Here is a 25,907-nt window from a genome sequence, read left to right as displayed (position 1 = left end):
GCCAACACAGCATCCTACCACCCTGGTCCCGCTGATTAATCCTGAGCTGGACCTGTGAACCTAGCTTGGCCGCTCTAGATCTTGCTCCTTCCTGTCTACTCAAAGACAACACTTAAACAGTTCTTCCCTTTCCCGCATCATCAGTTTTTATTTTCCCCTCTCGGCTGGAACCTTCCATTAGGAATGCCGACATCTACCATCTTTAAGGAGAGTGGCCCAGTGGACCTAGCTTACCCTCCAGTCCGACTACCCTGGTCTCTTTACAGTAAAACTCCTTAAAAGAGCTTGCCTTTTTGTTGTCCTCATTTCCTGTCTTTCCGTTTCTTGAACCCATGCTAATCAGGTCTTCACTAGCCTTCCACCCCTGTGTCCTGGCAAGGTCTTCATTGGCTGCCATGTTGCTAAATCTAGCAGTCGAGGCACAGCCACCTGTTCACTGGACAGAACAGCAGGATTCGTATCGTCAGCCACCCCTCCTGTCTCCTGGAGGCCCTTTCCTCCTTTGGCTTCAGGATACCACATTTCCCTGCTTTGACCCCTGCCCCTCTGGCCATTCTCTCAGTCTCCAGTGCTCCCTTCTGCTTGTCTCTCTGCCTTTCAACCATCGGAGCCCCGCAGGCTTCAGTGCCCAGACCTGGAATTTTTTCCACCATCCTCACCATGCTCGTTTCTCCTGCATATCCATCTCCAGCTACAACCTTTCCCCCAAACGCCAGATTTTTATATTCAGCCATCCATTTGCACCACTGAGATATTTAATGTATGTCTCTAAATTAGCATGTCCAAACTAAGCTTCTCCTCTCCCCTACCCCCCAAATGTGCTCCTCCACTGATTCCCTCACTCTCTCTCTTTTTTAAAAGATTTGTTTATTTATTTATTTCTCTACCCTTCCCCCCACACCGGTTGTCTGTTCTCTGTGTCTATTTGCTGCATCTTCTTTGTCCGCTTCTGTTGTTGTCAGTGGCACGGGAATCTGTGTTTCTTTTTGTTGCGTCATCTTGCTGTGTCAGCTGTCCGTGTGTGCAGTGCCATTCCTGGGCAGGCTGCACTTTCTGTCGCGCTGGGCGGTTCTCCTTACGGGGCACACTCCTCACGTGGGGGGCTCCCCTATGTGGGGGACACCCCTGCGTGGCAGGGCACTCCTTGTGCGCATCAGCACTGCGCATGGGCCAGCTCCACATGGGTCAAGGAGGCCTGGGGTTTGAACCGCGGACCTCCCATGTGGTAGGCGGACGCCCTAACCGCTGGGCCAAGTCCGCCGCCTCCTCATTCTCATAATGGCAAGACCTTCTTGGTGTGCAGGCCCTCAAAAGTGGAGTTAGCAGAATTTTCCCTCTCTCTCTTACTCCATGAAGGATAGGTCAGCCAATCTTGTTGGTTTGTTTTCAGAATCTTTCCAGGCTCTTACCACTCCTCACCCCCTTTGCTGCTGCCAGCCTCAGCAAGCTCCCAGCCTTTTGGTCTCAGAGATGGCAGCAGCATCGCACTGGTCTCCCTGCTTATGTCCTTGTGCCTCCAGAGAGGCTCGCAGCTCCGAATCCTCCAGAGGTTCCCATCTGGCTCAGAAGGAAAGCCTGTCCTTACATGGCCTGCAGTGCCCTACAGCAGCCAACACCTGATCCTTCTCTGATTGCCTCACTTCCCCCTCCTTAGCTCCAGACAAACTGGCCTCTGTGCCCTTCCTCTAACACACCAGGCCTGCTTCAGTGGTTTCACCTGGGCTCTTTTCTGTGCCCCTAACACTCTTTCCCTGAATATCCCCAGGGACAGGTTCTTTACCTGCTTTGAGTTTTATTCAGATATGGCCCTCTCAGGAGGTCCTCTCTGTCCAGCTTGTTTGAAATGGAAAACCCCTGTCTCTAATTCTCTCAAGTGTCCCTCTCTTTTTCACTCTTCTCTCCAAAGACCTTCACACTGGCTGATGCATGAGATGTGCTGCTTGTTCATTTGGTATTGTTTTATTACCCTCTCCTACAGTGTAGGCTCCAGGAGGTCATGGAGCTTATTGCCTGTTGGATTCATTGCCAAGAGCAGGCCTGGCTCATTATGGGCTGTTGTTAATTATTTGTTGGCTAGATGGATGGATGGATGGATAGATGGATGGAAGAATGTATTTAGTATTTTTCAAATTGGGTGAGCAGACCCTGATCTGTCACAAAGCTGAAAGGCCCTGAGCTTGTCTGCAAGCCAAAGAAGTGGGATTCTCCCTCCAGAGTTGAGTGCATTTGCCACGACATTCCCCATATTGTCCAGTGGGTGGAGAGTTACTTGGTAAATTCTCAGCTCATGTGTCACCCCATGCGTGGGCCTTTTTGTCTTTTCCCCATGGACAGATGAAATCAATTACACCTCATTTGGTCTTCTTCCTTGCTCCTGTGCCTATATGCAATGGAAACTTAAAAGTTGGATTCATGGTAGTATTTATATATATATATATATATAGTCCGACCCCTTCGGGTTGCCGGTACTTAAAATTCTGTCATATAATAAGCACAGAATACCTATGTTATTTAATGAGGTGATCTAGACTTAAATTTTGTAAACTACAACTTACTCTAATGGTCCTTAGGAGTATAACAAAAGTGTGCTCTTCTGATTGTGTTACGTTTGATTGAAGATGCTTATTACAAGATTTTATAATATAATAATTCGATTTGCTGTAGCCGTTAGTGATTTTCTTACATTGTTTATCTGGGAACCATTCACTTTACTGCTCTCTAGAAGAGTCTATTGTTTTCCAGTCGACGTGAACATCGTTGGCAGTGTATCAAAGACACTAAAGGGAGGACAGTCCTTCTGAAGTCTGTTTCTCTCAGGGGGAGCTCTCTGAGTTGTGAGGAAGACTGGAAAGGAAGGCGTTGGTATTCACACAGTGGCCAGACCCGACCACACGGGTCCTCCCTGGCACGGAAGCATCAGGTGTCAGGCCCTTCCTAGCATTGTGCTTTCTTGTGTTGGGCGCTTGGACCTACTCTCAGTGTCATAGCAGTGTTCCACCAGTGTCATCTTCAAGGAACACCTGTTATTAAAGGTAAATATAGTATTATCCAGTGAGATGTTCAGGTCATGGGGTGGAGCCAGCTCAGAACCCTGAAGTCCTATTTCTTGTAACGTTGTTATCGGGGATGTTTGTCTCCAGCAAAGAACACTGATCTGTCTTTACTGAGTCCTGCCAGGCAGTGAGGACATTCTGGGTCAGTTGACGATCTATAGGGTACTATCATTGAGATGCATGAAAGGACATAGTTACCTTCCGGGAAATGTGTCTACACAGTGTAATAAAGCCGAGTCATGTGACTTCATGATGGATTTCTGGTAAGTTAAGTAATAGCTGCTTAAGGGTTCACCTAGTAGTGACCAAAGCTTTGTAGCACCTTTGATTGAAATCATCCTTCACTGATTTAGTGCTACATTTACACACAAGCACACGCACATGCTCACATGCACACGCGTGCACGTTTTTCATTGCACAGTCTGGAAAAGTAGGACCGTCTCCCAGCTCTCCCCTCGGGCTTTCGTGTACACATGACTGTGTCCTACTCCTGACCATGTTCCCTGCTGTGGGTATCAACCGTGAGGCATCCTCAGGCCTGCCACGCAGAAGGCGCCAACGCAGAAGTGGCGTCGCTGAAGCATGGGAGAGGCGACACATCTCATGTATGGATGCTTGTTCTAAAGGGGCAGCCCTGAGCCAAGTTAATTTTTAGACAGGTGGGTCTATTTTTCTTCTCCCAAAGGATTATAGTTTTTCTATTTTTTAAAAAAATGGAATGACCTTTTTTTTTTTTTTAAGATTTATTTTTTATTTCTTTCTCTCCCCTGCCCCCCATTGTCTGCTCTCTTGTGTCCATTTGCTGTGTGTTTTTCTGTGTCTGCTTGTATTCTTGTTAGAGGCACTGGGAATCTGTGTCTCTTTTTGTTGTGTCATCTTGTTGTGTCAGCACTCCATGTGTGGGTGCCATTCCTGGGCAGGCTGCACTTTTTTCGCATGGGGCGGCTCTCCTTACAGGATGTGCTCCTTGAACATGGGGCTCCCCTATACGGGGGACGCCCCTGTATGGCACGGTACTTTTTGTGTGCATCAGCACTGCGCATGTGCCAGCTCCACTCGGGTCAAGGAGCCCCGGGGTTTGAACCACGGACCTCCCATGTGGTAGGCGGCCGCCCTATCCACTGGGCCAAATCTGCTTCCATGCCCTTCTTCTGAACAAAAGTAGATGGTATGTTTATTATTTGGCTGGCTTTATTATTTTATGCTGCCTTTATCCTTTTTAGGAGTTGGTTGAATTTCTTTTCATAAGTTTCATGGGCCAGCTCCACACGGGTCAAGGAGGCCCAGGGTTTGAACCTTGGACCTCCCATATGGCAGACGGATGCCCTATCCACTGGGCCAAGTCCGCTTCCCATATCAATATTATTTGGAAATCCATGTGTAAAAAAGCCTATGGAAAGTCTTAGAAGTTTTTTCTGGATTTTATGATCATAACAACAACAAAAGGTAAATTCTAACCATTGAACTTTGTCCTGTGGTTATAATTTGAAGAGTCTTCCATACATTCTAACTCTGAAACTTATTTTCTTGTTCACTTTCTGTCTTTATGGTGGATCGTTTACAAAGTGATTCTTATTTTCCTGAGTAAATCTTACATGGTCAAATATATCTAAAATGAACATTTCTAACAATAAGTCCATGGTTTGTGAAGACTTTCTAGATTTGGGGCAGCTGTTTCTTCATCGGAAGCCATGCCAGTTTTGCATGTGTAAAAGCGTGGGGTGGAGATAGTCAGCTCTGCTCCACCTGCCCGCTGTGGCCGCCATGTTTGGATCTGGATGAGGGCTTTGCCGAGTTCGCCCGTGGAAGCCAGTTGATGGACATTTGTAACGTAGCAATGGTAATGGAAATCCAACAAGGATTCCCAGCATTTCACAATAAGAAACATTTTATAGAATTTCTGGTAATAACCTAACAGTAATTCATAATAATGGCTCAAATGATTACAATACTCCCTGAATCCTAAACACTAGTGCCCTTTCTTTATGTATATCATTTCATCTTAACAACTGTATAAGTCGGTACTATTAGGGTGGAGTAAACCAAGGTGTGGAGAGGTTAAGCAACTTGCCCAAGTCGCTCAGAGTTCACCTGGATGGGCAAGCCCAGTGGATAATATATACTTTCTTTTTTTATGTTTATTATTTTATTTTTATAAATATATAAATACTAATATCCTTCTGAATTTTTTGAGGAACTCTAAGATTTTTTTGGTAATGTTTCTTTTTTATCAATTTTATTGAAATATATTCAGAAACCATACAATCCATCTGAAGTGTGCACTCAGTGGCATTTGATAGAATCACAGAGTTGTATATTCATCACTGGTAGCAATATTAGAGCATTTTCATTACTCCAAAAAGAAAAAGTCCCTCTCCTTTAGCAGTCACCTCTCAATCCCTTTTTTTTTTTTAAGATTTATTTTATTTATTTCCCCCCCCCCCCGCCCCCCATCTGCTCTCTGTGTCCACTCGCTGTGTGTTCTCCAGTGTCTGCTTGCACCCTCGGTGGCACTGGGAACTTGTGTCTCTTTTTGTTGCATCATCTTGCTGCATCAGCTCGCCATGTGTGTGGTGCCGCTTCTGGGTGGGCTGTACATTTTTCATGCAGGGCTGTTCTCTTTGCAGGGCCCACACCTTGCAGGGTGCACTCCCACATGGGGGCGCCCCTGCATGGCATGGCACTCCTTGCATGGGGCAGCTCTGCACATGGGCCAGCTCCACATGGGTCAGGAGGCCCTGGGTATAGAACCCTGGACCCTCCCATATGATAGGTGGATGCTCTATCAGTTGAGCCACTTCCGCGTCCCTCAATTCCTCTTAGTGCAGTATGCATTTCACCCCTTTTTTCCCAGGCACCCAAGAGGGCCCCTGGTGGAATGTTACCTGAAAGAATTAAAAAGCAATAAAACCCACCTAATTTTAGTGTTATTGTGAAATAGAGCAGCTATAGGTGTCTACAAATAGCATCTTGGTTTTAAGTCACTAGGTTAGCAAATATTTTGAGGGTTGGAACCCACCATCACTGTAATTTCCTTACAGAAAACCAGTGATTGGTGGTTGATCTCAGAAAACAAATCCATCATGGATTTGCTTAACCAACATCTGTTTAAACAAACAGGGTTCTGCAGCATCTCTTCCTAGCCATGGGTTCACCAAGGGCTAGCGGGCATCGCAATTAATGTCTGGTTAGAAATTGTGTTTCTATTATTGGCATAATATACTGCTTTTCTTGAAAATTGTGAGCAAAGTGGCAATGAGAAATGACCTAAATCACCCCCTCCCACCACCAAGTGTTGACTGAGCATATAGGCTGTGCGAGACTCTGTTCTAGGCATTGAGAATACATTGGCAAACCAGAGGGACAGGCTTCAGGCGCTCATAGACCATTTGTTGTAGCGGGGAGAGTCAGGCACTGAACAATGATGGCATTCACAATAAATAAGAAAAGTACCACATAGTGGTGTGCGCTCTGCAGAAAGTTCAAATAAGGTCGTGTCTTAAGAGCGGAGGCCTTTGGATTGGCGCCTTTGTCCTTGTGTCAAGGGCAAGGGGAGCTGGCTGTGAATTGGGACCACGGAGGGCAAGGGTCAGAGTGTGGGCGGCTTTGTTTACCGGGACATGAAACTTAGATGTTTATTATGGGCACGGGGAAGCCTCTGGAGAGGCAGTGGGGGGCAGGATCGGGAGAGGGGATGGTAGGGTAGCAAGAGGGGGAGCGAAGAGTCCAGCCAGAAAGCCATCCCTGGTGACCAGGTGGGCCGTGTTGGTGGCAGGGACGAAGGCGTACTTGGCGGAGACGGAGAGGAGGGGATGGTTTGCCTGGTTTGGAGGTAGGCGCAATGCTCCCCTGACAGATTGGGCCTGGGGACGGAGGGGAGGGGGAGGAAGAACAGAGGGGAAGGGGAGGGAGGCCCAAGTGGAAGTGCTGGGCTTGAGCAAGGTAGCCGGGGGAGACCCATTTACTGAGACGGGGAAGCCCTGCTTGTGGTTTCACCCTTGGATTTGGGGGTAAAACCGGAATTCTCCTAGGGCCACGTTAAGTTCGTCTTCAAAGGCTCTCCTTTCTCATCCAGCTGTAGAGAATAGGCAGTTGTAGACGTGAGTCTGGACGACTATGGGGAGTTGGGGACTGGAGGTATATATTTGGGAGCTCTGCCCACTTGGACGGGCGTTCAGCACTTGTATGAGGTAACCAGGAGAGTGTGTGGAGAGGACACGTGCCTCAGGCCGTGTGAGTAGGGCGTTGGCGTCTGTTGGAAAGCTGGCCATATTATTTCATTTGATGATGATGTGCTTTGGTACTACAGAAGGGACCTAAAAAATGAGAAAGGTCCCAAAGGTAATTCTCCCCTTAAGGGATTGCATTCAACAGCTTAGCCACGCATGTCTCCATTGCTGTAACATAACATGCCGTCCTAGCCAGGCTTGTACAGAGAAGTATTTGATGTGCACTCTTTGCAGCATGAATTTTGCCTTTTGTTTCCAATCAGCAGTTGGGGCTGCCATTGCTCTGAGAGGCAGCCTCTTCCCCACTGAGTGTTGGGAGAGGCAGGGCCTGGCAAGCTGTGTGCTTTAACGAGGTGCCTGGTTTTCCTTGTTACTGAAATCCTATTTTCTGATAGTAAATATTTGCCCTGCTGCTCTCTCTCACCCCACTCTACCCCCTTTTAATTATTGTAATGCTACTTTTTTTTTTCCCAAGGGACTTTGGGCTAGTGAAAGTTCAGAATGTGTGAGCCCTGCTGAATATTTTTTGCCAGTGTATTTCATGTTCTCCTGGCAGCTGTAGGCACATTTGCTAGGGACATAGCATAAGTGATATGAAGGCTAAGAAACTGTTACATGTAATGCAAGAGTTAGTAACATGGGCCAGACTGCCACTCAGTACTCGATTTCCTGTGGGATGTCAGTTGACCCCACTTGTGGTATAGACGCCTTTGTAAGCGGCTCAAGGCTATTAAGCTCAGGACATGACCGGTGTTCTATCAGTGCTGTAGAAGTTTGATGTTCTATCCCAGAGGAACATATTTGGCCTCTCATCATCAAGTTGAAGGTCACATTTCTATAGTGAAACTAAGATTTGGTACTGGTCATTAAATTTCCTGCGGCGATGTGCTGTTGTACACCCAGATACGGGGCTGGGTGCTGAGAAGTGACACAGCGGGATGCGTGGGGGACGTGTGTGATTTGCACACTACAGGGAACGCACGCTCGTTGAGAGAGATGAGCTGAACTAAATGATGAATTATTTTTTCCAGTGAATCCTTGCAGTGGGAAGACATCATGATTAGGAAGCAGTTTGTGAGTAATCCAAACTTCCTGTTTTTAAAAAGTACATTATTTTTAGAGACAGAAGAACACCTCTCAAGAATGCCATTTGGAATGAGTCAGTTGGGGGGTTCAGAGGTGAACTTTCAGCTCCTGAATTGCCTGAGCTGTTAAAGTTATGTTATTTTCCCTCTTCATGGCACGGTGATGCTCAGATCTTAGGCGACACCTGGATCGCCAGTCTTCTTAAATGCATAATGGTGAAGCTTACTGAAGGCAGGAAAATAGGAAGGTGGGCTTTGCCTCAACTGATGTGATCACCTTGGTTGCAAGTAGTCTGTGAGACCCAGAGAACCTATCACCAAGGATATAGCATCATACTATGATTTTATTGTTGATCACCACCTTCAAGGGATCAGGTGAGGGTAAAGAGAGTTCCCTGGAACTTGACTAAAAATTTACCTGTATTGTGGTATCGTCTGTATAGCACAAAATTTCCCATTTGAATCACTTTCAAGTGGTTAAATTCAGTGATTTTAGTTATGTTCACAAAGTTGTGCTAGCACCACCACCAGCCATTACCAATATTTTATAATCACCCCAAACAAAAACTCTGTACCCATTAAGCAATAGCTCTTCATTCTCTACCTCCACACGACAGACCCTGGTAACATCTAATCTATTTTATGTCTCTATGAATTTGTTTATTCTAGGTATATCATATAAGTGAAATCATACAATATTTGTCCTTTTGTGCTGGGCTTTTTTCATTCAATGTGATGTCTTCATGGTTCATCCACGTTGTATTATGTATTAGAATTTCATGCCTTTTTACGGCCAAATACTATTCCATTCCATCGTATACCCAATTGGTTGATCCAGTCATCTGTTCCTGGACATTTGGGTTGCTTCCACCTTCTGGCTGTTATGGATAATGCTGCTGTGAACATTAGTGTATGAATACCTGTCTGAGTCCCTGTTTTCAAATCCTTGGGGTATATACCTAGAAGTGGAATTGTTGGGTATGATAATTCCGTGTTTAACTTTCTGAGGACCTGCTAAACTGTTTTCCACAGTGGCTGCATCATTTTGTATTCCCACCAGCAATGAACAACGACTCTTATTTCTCTATGTGTCCTTATCAACACTTGTTCTTTTCTTTTCTTTTTTTTCCTGTAATAGCCAAGCCAGTGGGCATGAAGTAATATCTCATTTGATTTTGGTTTGCATTTCCCTAATGGCTAATGATGTTGAGTACCTTTTGATAAGTTTATCAGCTAGTTGTAGATCTTAGAGAAATGTCTATTGAAGTCCTTTGCCCATTTTCAATTGACTTATTTGTCTTTTGTTGTTGAGTTTTAGGAGTTGTTTATATATTCTGAATATTAAACTCTTATTGGATATATGATTACTAAATATTTTCTTCCATTCTGTAGGTTGTCTTTTCACTTTCTTGATAATGCCCTTTGATACACACAAGTTAATTTCATGAAATCTAGTATCTATTTTTTCTTTTATCTCTCATGCTTTTGGTATCATATCTAAGCCAGTATACTTTTTAAGACTATTTTATTCTACTGTTTTTGGAAATAAAAACACCTCACAACATCCAAAGGGGTGCTGATACAAAATACCATAAATCGGTTGGTTTTTATAAAGGGTATTTATTTGGGGTAAGAGCTTACAGGTACCAGGCCATAAAGCATAAGTTACTTCCCTCATCCAAGTCTGTTTCCACGTGTTGGAGCAAGATGGCTGCCGACATCTGCCAGGGTTCAGGCTTCCTGGGTTCCTCCCTTCCTCAGGCTTCTTTTTCCTGGGCTCAGAGTTTCTTTCTTCCTGGGGCTGGCTTCTGTTCCCTTTGTGAGCTTACTTCCCTGGGCTCCTGCTTAAGGCTTCAGCATCAAACTCCAACATCAAAACACCCCCAACTCAGTGCTTTGCCATGTCTTTTATCTGTGTGCCCTACTGGCACAAGAAGTTTACCCAATTACTTAATCAAATAAACCTCTGCATCCAATATACTCTAATATACCCAGAGGAAAAGATCAGTTTACAAACATAATCCAATATTTCTTTTTGGAATTCATCAATAATATCAAACTGCTACAATCCTTCTTATTGTTTATACCAAAAATAGTCTGGTAAAAATTCAACACCGTAGAAGAAAAAACACTGAAAGACACCTGGGAAGATCAGATAGAATGATAAACATACTTCTCCTCCTCTTATCACCTAACAAAAAAGCCTATGGCTTTATCCCTGTCAAAATCTGGGAAAAGATGGAGCTGTGTGATATTAACCTTCAAAGATAATGTAAGAAACTCTTCTCTGATTGAGTATATTTCCATCTTCCCCTCTTGTTTCCCTATAAAGTGGAGAAAAACATTGACGTTGCCTACCATTGTTAAAGAAACAAAGCCTGTCTTTTCCTCCAGATTCCTTATTTCATATATACAACTTCTCTGGACCCCTTTCAGAGTTCTCTAATTCAGTTTCTGAACTGAGCTTATCATACAGGGTATATATGTGTTCTGGCCCAAGGATCCATCCATCAGATACCCAGAGTAGTATTTGTAGCCAAAAAATCCCTAATCCAAATGCTTTGCTGAAATTTAAGGATTTTAGGAAGTAACATGTTGGTGCCATCCATGTCAAGGGGTAGAAGTAGCCACAGAATTGACTATTTTATTATTATTATTTTTAAAGCATTTGAAGATTTAAAAAAAAAATTTCTTTCTCCTTCCCTGGCCCCAGTTGTCTGCTCTCTGTTTCCATTCATTGTGTGTTCTTCTGTTTCTGCTTGTATTCTTGTCAGCGGCACTGAGAATCTGTGTCTCTTTTTGTTGCGTCATCTTGCTGTGTCAGCTCTCTGTGTGTGCAGCACCATTCCTGGGCAGGCGGCACTTTCTTTGGCGCTGGGCGGCTCTCCTTACAGGGTGCACTCCTTGCGTGTGGGGCTCCCCTGTGCGGGGACACCCTGTGTGGCATGGCACTCCTTGCACGCATCATCACTAGGCATGGGCCAGCTCATCACACGGGTCAGGAGGCCCTGGATTTGAACCCTGGACCTCCCATGTGGTAGGCGGACGCCCTATCCGTTGGGCCAAATCCACTTCCCAGTATTAACTTTATATGTAATTGAATTCTTATAAGGTGGGCAAAGGTTAAGATGTCATTTGTGTCACCAATAGTCAATAATGCATTCTTGTAGATATACTTTTATTTATACTGGATCCTTTTTAAGTCTGTATTTCAATGAATTTTTTAATCTTAATTTTATTGGTTGCAGCCTAAGAATCTTCTGCCGAGGCCCTCCCCTTTTTGCCAAACTATTAGCTTGAACCTATTTTGGTAGACCAAAAAAAAAAAAAAAAAGAATCTATAATAAAAGTTGATATAAACAATCTAGCAAGTCAAGTGTTAGGTTGAGAAAATTTTGCAATACATATGGTAGAAATAAGGCTAATATTGCTATTATACAAAGAGGTCTTATGAATTGATAAGACAAGCTTAACCCTTCACAAAAAAATAGGCAAAGAAATGAATAACCCTTCACAAGAAAATAGGCAAAGAAATGAATGGTAATTGACATAAGAATACATTCTGCTGTCTGATAAATTAAAAAAAAGACATTGTACAAGCTACCATACAAAAACAAAAGGAAAGAGAGAGACAGGGAGGAGAAGGGGGCAGGAGGAGAGAGGGAGGGAAGGGGGAAAAAGAGAGAGAGAGGAAGAGAGAGAGACCTACGGCTCTTAAGGATGCTGTAAAAAGGGAAATCTCACATGTTACTGACGGAAATGTGAATTATTTACATTTTTGGGATACCAGTCTGACAATCTGTATTAAAAATATGCAAGCTGTCTACCCATTCATACCACTCCTTAGATGTAGATTATAAAACTAAAAACACCACTGTACACTATATAAGGGAACCTAGATAATAAAAATAAAGACAGCAGCATAAAATACTTGAGTACAGAGTGTCTGTAATAGTATTGTTTCTAAATTCCTCCCAAATGCCCCCTCACCTATTGAATGTATATCAGTAGATTATAGATTAGACATCAGTTAGATTATAATACTGCCTCAGAAGATGATGCAGCCTTTTAAAGATTAATATAAATCACTCTCAGTCGATGTGTAGAGGTTTTCATGATATTAAGAAAGAAGAGTAAATCCCATTTTATAAAGCACAAAGACTCCCATTCCCCAAATAGGTACATATATGTGCCTACATGAGCATGGGAAAAGATCTAGAAGAGCATTCCCTAGCGTGCTGACACTGGTATACATGGGTAGGGGAGAGGAGAGTTCCAAGAAATGGCCTTGGAGTAGGCAGTGAGTTTGCATCAGTGTCAAAAATTTGGAATCTGAGAGCTGTGAATTCTAACCCTATTGTTCTGGACATAGCAGAGACAAGAAGATTGTCAGAAAATGTTCACATTTCTTTTTTGGGCTTGAAATAATTCTTGAAAGGAGATGGGGTTTCCCTTAATTCTTAACCATTGCTTCCTATGTCAGGAATCTTGATTCTGATTATGTTCTGATAACAGTTTTCCTTTGAAAGTTCCCTTCTTAGCAGATCAGTGGGCCCCAATAGTGGATTGGAAACCTTCACTCTGCCCTATAGTATTTGGTGTGAGATAGTTAATATTTCCCCTTCTTGCAGACACAGCAGTAGCCTTGGGCCAGTCACAAGTGCTTCTTGTGTCTCATTTTCCTTTTCTATGTGTGCACATATCCTAATTCTCACTGTGCTGTGGATAGACAGAACTATTATAATGAAGGTAAATTATAATGGTGACTGCCTCCCTTCTTGGTCAAGAGGTGGTGTTGTTACATATAAAATACCACCCTCGGGAAGCGGATGTGGCTCAAGTGATAAGGCTTCCGCCTACCATATGGGAGGACCTGGGTTCGATCTCTGGGGCCTCCTGGTGAAAAAGAAGAGAAAGCGTGCCTGCGTGGCGAGCCAGTGCCTGCTCGGCAAGCCAGTGCCCGTGCAGTGAACCAAGTGCCCATGTGGTGCGCCGAGTACCCGTGTGCCGCGTGGAGAGCCAAGTGCCCCTGCGAGTGCCTGCATGGTGAACCGAGTGCCTGCGCGGTGAGCCCACGCAAGTGAGTCACCCAGCAAGATGATGACGCAACCAAAAGGGAGACAAAGGGAGAGTCAAGGTGAAGCGCAGCAGAGACCAGGAACTGAGGTGGCGTAATTGACAGGGAATCTCTCTCTGCATCAGAGGTCCCCAGGATCGAATCCTGGTGAATCTGAGAGGAGAAGAGAAAACAAAAAGAGAAATAGATACAGAAGATCTCACAGCAAATGGACACAGCAAAAACAGCAGGGCAGGAGAGGGGGAGGGCAAGAGGGAAATAAATAAATCTTAAAAAAAAAAAACAGTTAAAAAAAAATACCACCGTCACCAGCCCTCTGAACTGCTGTCACTTAAACGAAGGAAAATCGGGGGTGGGGTGGGGAGCCGGGAGCAACATAAAAAACTTGCACGGGGCCTCTGCGTAAGTCAGAGATAAATGCCTGCTGCTTCTCAGTGCTTCAGCAGGCCCTGGTACGCACTTTGAGCTCCTGTGCCTTTTAGGTGGTTCATGGTGTAGCACCATGTGTGCAGACAAACTGGGGTGACGCAGAGGAGGGATGAACTGTGCGGCCCCTGAATGCACCCTTCCCTTCCTTGGACTGCAGCTGCGTCCAAATGTCTGTCAAGGGACGTAATAGCGCACATCTGTGCAGCCAGGGATTTGGCCACAGGGGCACCAACAGGGCTCTTCGGATGCCACCTAAGAGTGTCTATTCTAGATAACATTTTTCTCTCTGTGACGCCACCGATAAACAAAAAATCTTCTTAATTTGCTCATCTGAAACTTGCCTTTCTTCGTGTGTGCCAGTTATGCATTGATTTAATTATGTGTCGCCACGTCTTGTCATATGCCAATGGTTGAGCAAAAATGCAATGCTCTGAAGATGAGTAAACAGGTCACTTGGGTGCCGTTTATAAAAACTCCAGCGCGCCGTGTGCTGGGGTGTACAGGCAGGCCGCAGCTAACAGGGCCGCCTTCCGTTTCCACCTGTGCTGTGTCCAGGTCAAGGTCCCGCGGCTGCTGTCAGGTGGCTTTTGAGGTTGGTCTGTGACTCCTTCCGCCTGACACCCATCACAAGACACGGCCCAGGTGTGTGCGCGTTTCAAGGCTGCACTTCCGAGCCACAGTAGTGGGCAGGCTACTGCCAGAACGCCTTCGTCACTTTGTCTCCTTGGCTCCAAAGCTCAGAAGTGTAGCTTTTTCTCATTGAGAGTGACTTTAACACAGCTTCGCTCCCCTGCAACTCTGCCCTTGCTCTGACTTCATAAATGGCTTTGATGCTTGACACCTGCCTAGGCCCTCTTCACCCAAAGTGTCTCTGGGACCATTCTAGCTTTGACTTGCCCTCATCACAGCAGGAGCTTAATAGCCCCCTTTTATTACTTGTGGGTATATAAATACATATCTATCAGGAGTCCTGTTCTTAGGAGCTTTCAGTTCAGTTTGCTCTCAGTACTTGTGAATGATGCAGAAGACAAGGGACCTTCTGGGTGGGTGGCAAGAACTGCAAACGATGGCAAGAGGCTGCAGACATGGGAGGTGGTTTGATTGTTTCGGGCTGAAACCAAATGCTGCCTCTACTGAAGTGAAGAACTTGGAAAACAGAAATGTGTTGCCCTTAATTTGCACCGTTTTCTATTGAGGAGGGATTTAATAAATGTGAAAATGAGGCTGTCAAGCAGAATGGCTGCTTCTGGCAAATACCTCCCCCTGGAGGGCTTAAACGACAGGGGGCTATCGGGAAGTCCTGGGCGTTCCTCGGCTTGATCTCAGCCTCCATCACCTGATGCCCCGCTTCATTCTCTGGCTTCTACTGACTTCTGGCTTCTCCTTCCATGTCCAATTTCCTTTGCTTCTAGGACTGCAGCCATAGGGGTGAAGGTCCTTGCGATTCAGTTTGGCCTCATCTAAATAGGAACTTTGAAGACTCTGTTTACAAAGAAGTCCACGCCTTAACGAGTGGTAACCTCATCAGAGGTCCTGTTTACAATAGGTTCACATCCACCCACCGCAATGTAGATGAAAACTTGAACTTGTCTTTTGTGGGGGATGTGATTCAACCCCCAACAACAGGGACATGTATACCTGAGGATCCATTGGGATAAAGATGAAAACACAGAAAATGCCTGTCAAGAGAGAAACACGGTTAAGGAAGCAGGTGGATGGAAACTTTAGGATCATTCTTCCTCCTCTTTGAAAACCACACGAAGTAATTGTTGGTTCCTGCTTTGCAGATTACAGGCTGTGCCAAAGAATAACTGGAATCTGTTCTATAGAATATCAAATTATAAGGGTAGAAGAAAAATGCACAAATAGGGATCCCATTTAAGGCTTAAATTAATGTAGATTTATGTGAGAAATTGTAGAAAAATTATTTTAGCAAAGCAGATGATGTGCATAAGCAGAAATGGTGAATATATTCTGCATATACAATCCAGTGAGATAATATTTAATTAGACAGTGTGGCTGATGATGTTCACTAATGCCTTTTGAAGAACAATTTTCTGGAAATTGTGTCCAACTGGTTTTATTTATTCTAGTGAAACTGCTTATGGGTAAAATGTAAAAGAAGCAGCATCTTAAAATAATACAGCAGAGAGTTGAAATGCTGCCTATAAATTGCCTCTCTTATTTTTTGCATAGCAGAATAAAGAAAGGATCTCTGTAGGATATAAAAGATAATTAGGAAGTTGTCCAGTGACTGCACAAGCTTCCTCTTCCTCCTCTTCTGGTAGCTGAGAAGAGTTTCAGCAGTAAGAGATTCTCGTCTCACCATTTCCCTTTGTCTTTACAGCGCATACACTGCCTCTGTTGTATCTTCCTCCCTCCCTCCCTTCCTCCCTCCCTCCCTCCCATTACTGTTATTTTGGGTCAGATAAGTCCTTGTGGGAGGCTGTCCTGTGCATTATGGGTTTTCAACAGTTCCTCTGGCATCCACCTGCTAGGAGCTGTAGCATGCCCTCCTCCAGTTGTGATAGCCAAAATTGTCTCCAGATATTGCCAAATGCAACTTGGGGGAGAGATGAGGGGAAAATTATCCCCAGTTGATTGGGCTAAACAAAACCTAATCAAGTAAAAGTAAGAACAAATATAAATTATGAAGACATTGCCCTTCCGTAATTATAAATGGTGAGGGTGAGGGCTTGGACTTGGTATAATGCAAATTTCCTGTTACCTTTGCCTGGAATCCCTGGAGCCTGGCCCTGGCACCATAGCTCTGGGGTGGAGGCGGGGTAAGCAGGACCTGCGGGGTCAGCGCCTGCTCTCCTTTGCCCAGCAGGCTCCTTCCACCTGGCTCTCACTGCTGGGAAGCAGGGTCCACCTTTTGATAAATAATGACTTGGGATGCATCCTGGCATTACTAGGGATCAGAAAACTGCCACGGGCTAACTCTGTCTTCCCTGACGTCCCACAATTTCAATTCTCACAACTTTTCCTGCTCATTTGTGTACTAGTGGGATTTATAGTAAAAGAGTAGAACAAATAAATCCAATGCCCTAAATAAACATTGAAGAAATTGAGTTTTCCTAAGAGAGCTTTGAGAATTAATTTATGATCCAATGACACACCATCATCATTTCATTTTTACCCCCCTTATTTTTATGGCCTCTTTCCAAAGCAGCACTAGACAAGTGTAAGTTAGATACTTGGATCAACAAGGTCAAAGTCTTTGGGTGTTACCCTTGGAACACAAAGAGTTTATTGAACTGAGCCAGCGCAGCTTAAAGCTGTCTTTGCAAGGATTCTTTCTTTGCCACTCAACTTTCTCATTTGTCACAAGAGAAAAGTTGTCCGACAATGGAAGATTTTACAGTCTATGTCTCTTACCTAAATCAGAGATTCGATGTTAAATCTAGTACCGCAAAACGTTATGTGAATTTGAGAAACTCTTTGAAATAGAGGGAGGCCATAAACTAGGGAGTGAATTATAACGATATAGACAGTTGTCATTTTGATTTGATAGGTGTTCAGCAGTGCTTCTGTTACATGTATTTTCCATTTATTTAAAGGAAAATTCTACCCAATTTGCTTAGACCAACCATCTGGAAGTATTCTTTTTCTCTTTATTGCCTTTTGACACTTTGCCAAACTGAAAGAAAAAGATAGTGAATGAAATAAACTATAATAATATGGGTTTTAATGCAATTAATGCTAAAAGAAGTGCTATTTTTTCATCTTCAAATATGGGGATAATTTTAATGTAAGTTGCCCAAACTTTGCTTTGCTAATTATTTGTCCTCTGTCATTTGTGACAAAGTTTTTAGTTTCCCACTTTCCTGGTGCTCTTATTTCACATTTCTGAGGGCCAACACATCTTACATGGGTCTTTGTTCTACGACCACAGCTGCTTTATTAGGTAGGAGAACTCTGTCTGAAAAGAGGAACCCCAGATGCAGTTATTTGTGTTTGGGGGCCTTTTCCTTACTGTAATGAAACTTTGCTTAAAGAAAGTGGTGTTTCCACAGCTATATCTTGAAAGGAACAGCTTATATATGAAGTACCTGATAGTGGGTGACATCATTTGAAAAACTCCTTGATTAATTTAGGTCCAATGTTCAGCTGCTTCAAGATTCATCGTAACTTGTGCTGGTCAGATCTTCTCTTTCCTTTGTATCAAATAGACTGAGCTTTGGATGGTGATGAATGACACAACATAAGAGACCTACCTGTTAAAAGGTGTACTCTTTATAGAGCAGCTCTGAAGGGGTGCCCTATTTATAAAGGACCTGCTATGGTTCTGGCAGTGTGTCATGCGTTGTTCATATGATATTTCATTCAATCATGACCGGAGCCCTGGAGAGTCTTGAGACACAGGACTTATAAAGCTTTTCCAAGGTAAGCTAAGGAAGTTGGGATTCCCATAGTGGCTAAATCAGAAGCTTATGCTTGGATCTTGGGAAAAATAGCTATTTCTTTTTTCTTGGTAGTGAATGACACCTATGGTTGATATTTTTCTCTAATGAATGGAATGATAGGTTTTGTTAAGATTTTTGGATGAGTTGCTTGTTGTATTTGCATGAAGATTTCTAGTAAAAATGCTACCAATGTCGTCTTATTATGACTGGCTGCAAGTAAAAGCATTAGTTGTGCAGTGACTCCTACACAAGTGAAAATGGGCACATTTCAATCAGTTAATATTTATGCAAGATCTATGATATGTAGAGAGCAGAATATAGGTAGTAGGTAGCAATCTGTTTAATAAAATCTCATCAGAGGGCCATTTTTTATTTTATTCTTATTTAGAGAGAAAGGAATTGGCAGAAAGAGCACAGGAAAAACTGTCATCTTGGATGAAAGAAATTTTTTCTTACTTAGAGTGAGTTACTAGATCTGGAATGCAGCTGAGTGGAGTTTTCCACATCTTATGCTTCATTTATTGTAAATTAAATTAAATTTCTTCAACAGTATCCTTTAAAGTCTCAACTATTATTAAAATGAAACATGATGATTGTAATAATGTCTATTTATGCATGTAATATGTGTTTTCCTAAAATAATTACATAATAAATTTTCATTTCACAGTTAAGAAAAGTGTTGGGTGTCTTTTTAGCTCTCATCCAGTTAAGCAAGGAAGACAGCAGATGATAATCATGAATAGGATCCTCTTAGATAGAAAAACATTTTCTCTCCCAATTTCTTCAAATGAGATTCATATCCTTTATAGACATTTTGCAATCCAATTTTGGTGTACACCTTGATTGTATTCAGAAAAATCCATTAAAAGGAGGAGTGATGAACTCTGTAAATAGTAGGTTGTTGGGGAAACTAAGAATATAGGAATGTTTCAGGAGCATATAAATTATTATGGCTGTGTAATCTGTATTCTATTAAGCCTGTAGAACTTTTGTTGCCCATGCATAATGAAAACGTTGTGAAATAATACTTGCTATCACTTGCCTTTACTCTACTCTAATTGTGGATACTCAACAGTATGAAAATACATAGCAGTTTAATTTCTCCCACTTTATGCAGCAATTCCAAGCATTCATTCTTTTTTTTTTTTTTTTTTTTTTTAAAGATTTATTTTATTATTTAATTTCCCCCCCTCCCCTGGTTGTCTGTTCTTGGTGTCTATTTGCTGCGTCTTGTTTCTTTTGTCCGTTTCTGTTGTCGTCAGCGGCACGGGAAGTGTGGACGGCGCCATTCCTGGGCAGGCTGTTCTTTCTTTTCACGCTGGGCGGCTTTTCCTCACGGGCGCACTCCTTGCGCGTGGGGGAGCCCCACGCGGGGGACACCCTTGCGTGGCACGGCACTCCTTGCGCGCATCAGCACTGCGCATGGCCAGCTCCACACGGGTCAAGGAGGCCCGGGGTTTGAACCGCGGACCTCCCATATGGTAGACGGACGCCCTAACCACTGGGCCAAAGTCCGTTTCCCAAGCATTCATTCTTACCTTCTCTTCCACTGTATCCTTTTTAATCCCCTTCAGCTGCACACCCCAGCTTGCCTTATCACTCTTCCATTTGCTATAACCCACAGTATTTTAAGCCTGAAGCTCTTTCCTGTATGAGATCCCACCAGAATGTTCCAGAACTTTGTACCAATATATCAATGTGTACCAGCCCAAAGTGAGCCTGAGCCTGCCCCTGACCAATGCTGTTATTACATGCCATTTAAGCCTTGGATGCTTTTTCTAAAGTTTCTAAATCTTGTCTAAGGCATTAGAAGCCAGTTGAATTCCTTATTTCCTTGTTGCTAGTCAACTTAGTCCCACCAAATGCCTAATGAATATTTTATTTTTGCTATCATAGATGGTGCGTGTTTAAGTCATGCCCTCCTCATTCCCCAGAGTACTCCCCCAACATTGGGAGAAGTTCTTGCCCACATCCTGTCACTGGATGATTTCATTTCTGATTCTCCTGAGGACCAGGCCGTCATTCCTAGAGCCCCCTTCACTCTGATTCCTGGGAGCTCATTGCCTGGCCACCAGACCTTTGTATTGCCCTAGTTATGACTGCTGATTCTGTTTCAACTCTCACAACAGTCCTTCCACATACATTTCAGATAATGGGTTATGTGGAATGGTAAACCGTGTGGAGGAATCACCAGAGATAGCTGATGGGTAGCTCTAGGGATGCTTTGCTATGTCATGAAATCTCTTCATACAAGAAAATAATAAACATAGGGACTGTTTAGAGTATGAAAAAATAGTAACATAAAAGAGGAATCACAATGACAGTGGTTCACACTTCTTTGTTCAGTATGGAATCATGGGTCTGAAAGTCAAGAGACTATTTTAAGTCCATCAAGATAACTACTCCAAAGATCAGTCATTTAAGTGTAGGGAAATCTAGTCGGTGGTAGGCTGTATTTTGTCTCATGAAAATAATTGCCCAGGGTGTAATTAGAAGAAGCAGGAGAAGCAAGGGGTGAAGGAAAGGGGCACCGGAAATTCCTGACGAGATTGATTTATTTATAGAGAAAGGAACTGCCTTCTCGAAGGAGCCATAGTCTTTCACTTCCAGGGAACACCTTACATGGGTTTCATTAAGACCAAATGCCTTTCATTCTAAAGGAAAGCTCTGGTACCTGATAGTCACAATATCATTTGGCCATCATTAGCCTTAATTCAACCTCCTCTAAGTTGTAAATGCTGATATTTTCTAATTGCCATGACATTTTTAATGTCAGTTTCTGAGTTTGGTGGCCCAAAGATTCATTTTTATTTCCTCCTTCCTATTTTGCAAGTCAGGAGTGCCTTATTATTCACAGGACTGGTGATGGGTGATGAGCCAGCTTCCCAGCAATGGGTGAGATGTGATGATGGTGAACATGGTTATTAGTCCAGGGCGTACTTGAGAGAAGTAGTCACCCTATCTAGTTGGGACCATGTGGGTGAGACTCCGGCGTACATCCTTTGGTGTGGAGCTGAGGACACACTTTGCTTCAACTTTAGGCACTTGACATTGCTTGGGTAATGGGCTGAGATGAAAGCTCTTGAGGAGGCTGAATTGAGGGTACTTCCATGGGGGCAGGTGAAGTACAAGGTACGAAAGTACAGCAAAAACATGCCACCTATTTGTCTACTTTGTCTGGCCCAATGGCTGAGCTAAATGGTGTTAACGGAAGAAGACATATCCTGTGGGGCTGTAGATTTTAATGCTAAGGAGCAGAGCAGAGGCATGCTAGAAACATGCAGTTGATTTTTTTTTACCTTGGGATGATATAGCCCTCTGGCCCCATTTCTTTTTTTTTTTTCATTTCATTTTTTAAAAAATATTACATTCAAAAAATATGAGGTCCCCATTCACCCCCACTGCCCCCACCGCACCACTCCCCCCACAGCAACACTCTCCCTCATCATCATGACACATCCATTGCATTTGGTGAGTACATCTCTGGGCATCACTGTACCTCATAGACACTGTTCCACATCATAGCCCATACTCTCCCACGTTCCATCCAGTGGGCCATGGAAGGATCTACAATGTCCGGTAATTGTCCCTGCAGCACCACCCAGGACAACACCAAGTCCTGAAAATGCCTCCACATCTCATCTCTTCCTCCCATTCCTGGCACCCAGCAGTCACCATGGCCACTTTTTCCACACCAATGCCACATTTTCTCGATTACTAACCACAATAGTTCATGAATAGAGTATCAGTAAGTCCACTCTAATCCTTACTGTATTCCTCCTTCCTGTGGACCTTGGCTTGGTTGTGTCCATTCCACATCTAAGTCAAGAGGGGGCTTAGATTCCACATGGATACTGGATGCAATCCTCCTACTTTCAGTTGTAGGCACTCTAGGCTCCATGGTGTGGTGGTTGACATTCTTCAACTCCATGTTAGCTGAGTGGGGTAAGTCCAATAAATCAGAATGTAGGAGCTGAAGTCTGTTGAGGCTCAGGGCCTGGCTATCATATTGTCAGTCCAGAGATTCAGATCCCCTAGATGTATCTTAAACTCCAGTACCAACTACAATTCCAGTAAAGTAACAGGAAAGGCTTGTGAAAAGAGATCACATCTGAGTCCAGCTCCATCACGCAGAAACACCAACTCCAAAGAAGGGCCAACTGACATGGCAGTGAACTCCATCTGCCATGACCAAAAAACCTGTGGGTCTCTTTAGCCCTCAAAAGAACCAATACCTGGGGTTGTATCTACTTTATCTGTCTCTGAGACTCTGCTCAGGTGGGCATAAGGGCAATCCTTCTGACAACCTCCAGACTCTTTTTTAGAGACTCATAGCCATATAAACTCATTTGTCCTTTCCATTTCCCCCTTAATTTAGGTCAAAAAGCATTTTTAACTCCTGTTATTATATGTAGACAGCGATATTCTGCTGGTCCGCATTGAACCTTTAATTCAAGGTCATTTTCTAGTTATGTCATCAGCTGGTACTTGGTAGTAATCCCTCGGCACCAGGGAGGCTCATCCCCGGGTGTCATGTCCCACACTGGGGGGAAGGCAACACATTTACATGCTGAGTTTGGCTTCGAGACTGGCCACATTTGAGTAACACGGAGGCTGTCAGGAGGGAACTCTTAGGCACAGTGCTGCTCTAGGCCTTGTTCTTATTTCAGGTGTATAGGCTCACAAGCATAGTCATTAGTATCAGGGGCTCACTGTTGGACCCTCATTCCTTCCTGGTCCTTGCCGTTGCACCCGGGGGACTGCTGCTGTTCCCCTAGGGACATTGCAGAGCCCCCCCGGCCAGGAACCCAGCACCCCCCCAGCTGTTGTTTTTGTTTCCACTATGAGTATATCCAAACATTTCTATGCACCCTGGACACATGCCCTGTATAACTCCCTGTCAACCATATGTCCCCTGTCAATAACATCCCATACCAGTATTCCTCCGCTGCCATTGTTGAACCACTCCGTGATCCAAAATTTCCTGAAAAGTGAAGCCCGATATAATGCCAGGTTCCCTTAATAGTAAAATGGAATATAGCGATGAGTTTAAAGATTAGATATAGAATACATATTGATTTGGAAAAATTCTACATCCTATCTTTTTCTTTTCTTTTTTCCTAATTATTAAGCTTCTCTTCACAAGAGCTATAGATCACAGTAATTCATATATACAATATACAGTACTCCCACATATCCAATGTAAAACCTTTTCCCTTCCACAGCGATAATCTTTTAACATATTCATACATGTTTACTGAAACTGATGTACAGATATTGAGACAATAGCTTTCAAACAAGGTAACATTTGTGTTTACATTGTGGTTTATACTTTAGGTTATACAATTTTCTAAATTTTTAGTTATTCTGTGTTTTACATTATGGTTTACATTATTAGTCTGTCGGCCCCTATATATTTTTGGTGTAGTATTACATATTTTATATCCATCCTTGTGTACTCCTGTGAAACACTTCTATTGCCCTCACAGTTACGTTGGTTCCTTCTATTCAATATCAATTTCCCCCTCCCCTTGGGGCCCACAGTGACAATCAATCTTCATTTCTTGAGGAGCCATGTTCAGAGATACTTGCAACAGTGTTGAGGGCTTGACTTGCTCAACTGCCCTAATGCCCTGGGAGCCACCATTTCTCTTGAGAGATACAGTTCCCTCTATTTGATGGCCTTAGTCCTCCCCAGGATGTGGGTCTACCTTCACTCTCATTATATGGGTCTCTACCCAATGGTATAATCCACTCTGGCAAAATGAGCATTCACATTTTCCCTAGGAGTCTGTCCTACATCAGATTATCCCCTTTGAGTATCTTAAACAGGCAACTTTCCTAATTATATTTTGAAAAGGTTTTCTCAGCATTATACTCTCAACCAACACCTGACAATTTCCTATGTTCGTATGTTGCCCCACCCTCCCCCCAATTTCTTGGGCAATATTACCCATCCACCCATCCCTAGCCACCCTCAAGCCCGCAAAGCCCCACCCAAAGGTAACCCTATGCCCCCATTTTATCCCTTCCTTGTACTGGCCCCATTTCTTTTGACTGGGCTGGAGCAGCTAGCTTAAGTATGCAGGAATGTTGAGAATAACTGTAGAAGGGGTGTCACAAGCCATTTTATTTATGGCTACACAGTGTACATAGTTTTTCAGATGATCACAGGATGAAATGAGAAATGCCTGTATGAAAAAAGTCCAGATGGAAATTGTCATTTGCTATAACTCAAGAGTAAACATAGCAAGTAGGTAGAGAACACTCTGCTGTGGAGATGTGGGCAGCTTGTGTGTCTTTTTTCTTTACTTGCAGATTGTTTTATTTACTTATTTATAATATGTGGAAACAACAGCCTGGATGCTTTTCAAGATTAAAGACACATGAAATGAAAATCTCCATCCTGGGGAGATTGAGTAGGGAAAGCTCAGGGAAATCAGACATTAAAACAGAAGCCAGAAAAATGAGCAAAATACTTAGTAAAGGTGAATAAAGGCTCTGCCTTGGGGCCTACCTAACATCAAAGAAAATTTGATTAGTTACCCATAGTTTAGTTTTAATAAAACCTTGGCGTCTTTCTGGAGTGCACTATTATTATTATTATTTAAGCTTTCGTAATGGACTGGACCTGCAGGATTCTATGATTTCTTTTGTCCTGCTATGGAGGCGGAGGTGCATTCTTATCATTATTTATGTACTTCCTTTTATTTATCAAAAACAAATTAAAGATACTAGAAAATAAAACCTCTAGGATTAACTTTTAATTAACGGTGTCTCAGAAAGAGAAAGGCTCATGATAAAACAAAACCTAAAAGAGATTTTCTTCCCCATCTAATTATTTTCAGAAGTATTTTCCTAGGAGGATACATAAACTTTTTCTCATTCAGATTATATTGTGCTTGGATATAAGGGGAAAAGAAAAACTAGGTAAGGGAGGCAATATCGTACTTTCTCCTTAGTGTAAAACCAAAGAGTATCTTACCCATTTCTTGACACCAGAGAGTGGTCCGGAAGCCTTTTCCTCTAGCTCTGGCTTTGATTTTGGACTGCTCTTTGAATGATTAACTTGGAGCACGTGGTAATGGCTGCCTCCCCTACCCCCCCATAATACCTCAGACTGAGGTGCTTTCTTTGTGCTGCCAGGTGCATTGGATCATTTCTCAACACCCCTCCGAGCGTGCAGTGTACTCTTCCAGAGGGAGAAACTTAGTCATGGAAAGGCTCAAGGTGGGAAGGGCTGAAGGTCAGCCCGTAAGTCACTTGCGGAGCTGCCACCTAGGAGCCCGGGGATCTCCTTCGCTGACAGGTACAGGTCCCTTCGCAGGTGCCGGCGGGGAGGGAGAGGCGAGAGCTGGGGGCCCGTCCACCAGAACAGGACCAGACGGACAGACAGAGTGGCCCGGGGGTTTAGTTCTTGCTCTGCCCCAGGTTGACTTGGGAGATGACTAAACTTTGGGTTACAGGGCTTTGTCCTCTATTTGGGTCATCGATTTGCTTGCCTTGGGTTGCCTGAAAAGGCGTTTGGACTCCTTAGATGAAAGAGGCAACCCGAATTCCAGACATCCCGGTAGGGTATTAGACCCTGAAGGTTTGTGGAGAGAGAGGCATGTTTGGGTGAATGA

At 43.6% G+C, this 25,907-nt stretch overlaps 1 protein-coding gene across 2 annotated transcripts in view; it reads left to right on the top strand.

Moving 5' to 3' along the window:
• Positions 1-25,907, top strand: part of SEMA5A (semaphorin 5A) — a 539,903-nt gene that overhangs the window by 119,516 nt on the left and 394,480 nt on the right. Inside the window, exon 1 of one of the 2 annotated variants that reach the window (XM_058306819.1) lies at positions 25,506-25,591. The exons of the other annotated variant lie outside the window; for it this stretch is intronic. The gene's annotated coding sequence lies outside the window, so the exon portion shown is untranslated. Of the gene's footprint in view, positions 1-25,505; positions 25,592-25,907 lie in introns of those variants that run through there. 2 annotated transcript variants of the gene reach the window in all.

Source organism: Dasypus novemcinctus, chromosome 2 (assembly GCF_030445035.2).
Source record: "Dasypus novemcinctus isolate mDasNov1 chromosome 2, mDasNov1.1.hap2, whole genome shotgun sequence".
Taxonomy (NCBI): Eukaryota; Metazoa; Chordata; class Mammalia; order Cingulata; family Dasypodidae; genus Dasypus; species Dasypus novemcinctus.
The sequence above is the reverse complement of the archived record's forward strand: the minus strand, read 5'-3'. Positions and strand labels throughout refer to the sequence as shown.